Raw genomic sequence first — 5,117 nt, forward strand, 5'->3', positions numbered from 1 at the left:
ATACGTATCAGTTGAGCACTGGGGTTTATGTAATCGATTTATCCCTCAACCCCGAACTGGTTGGCCTTGTGCCAAAATTTGAGATCAATATATTAGTTGCTGAAAAGACTGTGTAGTTCAGTTGGAAACCAGATATATTAATGAAGAAAAAATATTTGGGTTATTGCAGCAAACCTCGCTCTTCTCAGCAAAGCGAAGAATATTTTGTTGCATCGCTTTACTTTTGAGATTTCTCACCTCCTAAATAAACATCAAGCCTTCTGATTTCCTTCCAAGAGTATCCCTGTTGGTTTTTCAAACTCCTCCTACCTAACACCGCTTAACCAAATTGGCGATATGTAGCACTGCTGAATATAAAGCTGCTTCTTTCGATATTTATTTTGATTCCACTACTACAGTGCACCTCTACACCAACCCCCCTTCCAAACTTCTTATTCAGTTCACCTGCCTCCCCAATTTGCCATCATTAATCAATCCTTTCTTTACTTTCTTTTTATAATCTTGCCGAAAGAAAACCATATGTTGGTAGGGCAGAATATTGAATAGACTAAATTATTTAGCACGTATTAATTTATCGACTTTGATAAGAATGGTAAGAGAACGCAGCAGGATTTAGACCCAGAAGGTAAATGGCGTAATTAAATAACGCAAGCGAAATTTCTAGTTGATTTACTGATTGTGTTATTTAGCATATCATTATTTGGCATGTTTTAATATCAGAGACTATAAGTTTGCAATTTGCATCACCTGCAACCTGTAAATAATACAATACTCATGATTTCCGGGTTTCCAAAGAGTTAACCAACATCGGAAATAATTTAATGAGACCAATTTTCTCAACGATAGATAGACATTCAGTACTTTATAATTCTCATCATATGATTTGGTCCACATTAGTAGGCTATCTGCGACAATTTGGTGTTTCGGATGACTGATTTCTATAACGGTTGCTAATGCTTCCGTGGCAATTCTTCAATGCTGAGCTAATTTGCAAAACGAGTCTTTTATAATGGTATAAACTGCTAAAGAAATAAATGCTTATGTATTATGTTTCTTAAATTATCTTTGTTTTCCGATTCAGAATTTAAGAGTCTTTTTTCCTTTTACTAATGTAATCCAGAAACATATATATTAATAATTAAAGCTATCCATTTGTGGAATGCTACAGTTTCCATGTATTAAGTCTATATGCTTGTCGATTGCGATAAGTGTTGGGCTAAACAAGTTTAAAATTCAATATTATAAAATTTGACGAAACGCTGGATATCAATATACATTTAACCTGCGCTGAAAAATAAATATTTTAACAAAATATATTACAGAATTTACAAAAACAATATTATTACTATGTATTCTAAGTATAGGATTTGAAATTATTAAACTTTACAATAAGGAATCTTTTAGCATTTTGGCTTTGGATAATAAAGAATATAACTGGCTTTATATTAAACTATAAGGTTCATGAAATGTCTGTGTGACTTCACACATTCTAAGTATTTTCAGTAATATGTTCACTTCAGTAGCTAAAAGTAAAATTCTTAAAAACCGAAAAATGATTGTAAATACAAAATTGTTAGCTAAATATAGCCTTTCATTACGTATGATTAATATCTTAAGTGGAATCTTGTAGCTGGAAACAGTACGAAGCCTATCAAATTTATACATAATACCTGTATGAGGAACATACCCGCCTACTTCGTACACGTAACTGTCTATATACATGAACTGAGAGATGCAGACTGACTGCATGGATGAATATAAAACAGCATGCAACTGTAAGCGAGAGTGCATCTAATCTATATATTTATTTACCTATACAATGTGCAATCTCTCTCTCTCTCTCTCTCTCTCTCTCTCTCTCTCTTTGATATTCAATTCCTAATCTTGATTTTATTATTTAAATTTTAACCCCATGAGAGCAATCTCTTTCGCTCCATATTACATTCGCATTAACGCAAGAACCACTCTCCCCAATCATCGGATTATTTTCCATTCACCATGCAGCTTGTTATGGAATACTACAAATTAAAATGGGCCTCTTAAAGATTCAAAAATATTCTACCTACTAAAAAAAATTACAGAAATTGAGAGTTTCATCCAGAATAGATCTGTAGACAATTAAATTATTCATGTTCTTGTTTCGGTCCTTCAATTAGTTAAAATGTTTGTGCATGAATGGGTGTAGCATATGTGTAATGGGTCTGTTTACATTGCATCGGTGTTATTGTTTTCTTGTAACCCTTTATATCTCGTAATATAGTGACTCAACAAATATGGTTTGATTAAATCAATAAGAAACTTCGATAAGCCCTGGGATTGATATGATTGTTTAAACACTCATTACCACATTCCATTATCAAAACGTATGCTATTTTTGAACGATAATCGTATCTTACTAGGAATCGATACTATGAATCTAGACAATGTTGAGTTTGTTTTGATGATATATTCTTGTTAGACTACATCCTATATCCCTTTATCGTTTAGGGCATTATTTACTGAAAGTTGATCATAAATTAAATCGACTGATCAGCCAAGTAGGAAGAGAGGAAACATAAAGATAGAGAAAGAGGAAGAGAGACTGATAATTTAACGAACTCACTAATTATTAATGAACACATTAGTATTTGATCTGTTTATAACAAAGACATATTTACAATGAAGACGACCAAAGGTGTATCACCAGATGCAACAATGAACATTTAATAAATACTACATGAAAATTATAAAATGCACAGCAAGGCATCTAAAGAGCAATTCATTTAAAACACCTGTGAGGAAAGAGATTGGTAATTTTAACACGTTACTACAAAATTCAACTCTTGTATCGCTGGAAGAGTGAATGGGGAAATGTTGATTCCACCAGTAGAGCCGTGAAGTATATTCACAGAAATACACTAAACTAGTAATTGTAGCTCTCAGATTACTTTGAGAAATTGTGCATTATTTTAGTATCTATAATTGCATTCAAAAACAATCAACGAATTTAATTCTTTGAAATAAAGTTAATTGATAGAAAACAAAATAAAAAATGATGCAAGCAAAGTCAATTTGATCATATTTCTGAAATGAAATAGAGAGAAGTCATTAGAAAGACTCTTCAACGTATATAAATGAAATGCAGCAATGCTGTGCTTCGAAAAAGAACAAAATTTAAGGGAGAAAACGATGGTCTACGTAGTTATGTAAATAATACACTGCATGTAGATCTAGTTACCATGTTTTCAGTCATTTATTTATTTTTGCTAATACCTAGAATATTTTTTAAGATCTATCTAAAGACAATTCTTCCCATGAAAACCTGAGGGGTAACGGCATACAATATATGGATGAAAATTGTAAGTAAACTCTTTGTCTAACCAACTCATGTATTACAGATCATATCCAATGCCCACTTTATTTCATTTCTTTTATGTTTATTTGTTTTGCTCATTAGTCTGCTGCCATGCTGGACCATTGTCTTAAAGAGTCTAGTCGAACAAATAGACTGTAGTATTTTTTTAAAGTCTGGTAGCTATTTAATCAGTCTCTTTTGTGGAACCTCTAAATTACGGGCACACAACAAAGTGTCGTTAAGCAGTGGAGAGAAACTAACACAAATGCAAACACACGAATACACATACACACTCACACAAACACACACACAAATACACTATGGGCTCCCTCACATATTGCGACTACAGAATTCATTCACAAGATGTTGGTCGGCTCGAAATAAGCAAGAAGACACTTGCCCAATATGCTATGCAGTGAGATTTTGTCCGAATCCACGTGGTTACAAGATTAACGTTATATGCAAAAAGAAAAACTCTCCATGAATTTCAGCAAAATTTTTGCATGTTTATTCGTGAACAATTTACAGCTAAATATGTTTACGAGAGTGCGCAAGTGTTGTTAAATACGTGTGTTGAGATTATGATTTTCTTTTAGTAACATTAATCAGGTTTCATACGGAGAAAAAAAACCCGTGAAACCCAAAGATTTATATTTTTTAATCTAAGATAGATTTTATCTACCTATAGGCTCTCAATCCGATGGTTTTGTATGTGAGATAAACTACCTACTTTGGCATCAGCTGAATTTTGTTCGATCTGGCTGTAGGGTATTGTAGTTTTGTAGACAATTCTGAGTTTAGAAACCAGCTCCTGTGTTTCCCGTAAAATGGCATTTCAAGTCTAAAACATTACTTTCCGGTTATTTTGGTTTCAGAAGTTACTCGTATGTTGAGTAAATGTTTTAGACATAAGTTTTCCATAATTAAATATAGCTATTCTGTTTGCCACTTTTCGACTAAGCTTGAAAACTGCGCACGCTTAGACAGGTTACATAATGTCATAATAAAACTTAAAAAATATGGGACTAGCATTGTTGCACAAAACTATTGGAATCACTATATGTTGTACATCCTGTGGCATCTTAAAGCGAAAAGAGACCCACGTGTGAATTACGATATCACGATAATTATTAAACCGATTTCTTAATATAAAAATTTGAAAATGTACAAAATATGATCTTTAACCTCGAATAAGTAACTTCATTATAATACTCTTCATACCAAAGTATATAGAAATAACATTTCACACTGTATGCAAATCACCATAATAATAAAAGAAAAACTGGATTTATAATGGAATCAAATCTATATAACAGCAGAAGTACGAAACCGAAATAATTATAAAAAAAAGATAATTCGCATTATGATACTATTGTTAATGGAATAGTTATGCGAATTAAACAAATTATTACTAAATTATTTTTTATTGATTACTTGTAAATTTATAAAAACTATCATTTATATAAGGAATTATTATGTAAGGATGACATTAGTATCTGTACACAATTGTTTTATTAAAATTGATAGTTTAACTTGATTTAACTTAATTAATTTTTAACATAACTCAGTTTGGATGAACTAAACAAATTTCTTATGATAAAAGGATGCCACAGAGTGTGCAACATATAATGATTCCAATATTTTTTAGCAACGATGCTAGTCCCATACTTTTTAAGGTTTATTATAACATTCTGTAACCCTTTTGAGCGTGCACATTTTTCAATTCTAGTTTCGTAATTTTGTAAGGCAATGCTTGTAATATTTTATATATGTACGATGCAAC

This window comes from Octopus sinensis, linkage group LG12 (assembly GCF_006345805.1).
Source record: "Octopus sinensis linkage group LG12, ASM634580v1, whole genome shotgun sequence".
NCBI classification, from domain to species: domain Eukaryota; kingdom Metazoa; phylum Mollusca; class Cephalopoda; order Octopoda; family Octopodidae; genus Octopus; species Octopus sinensis.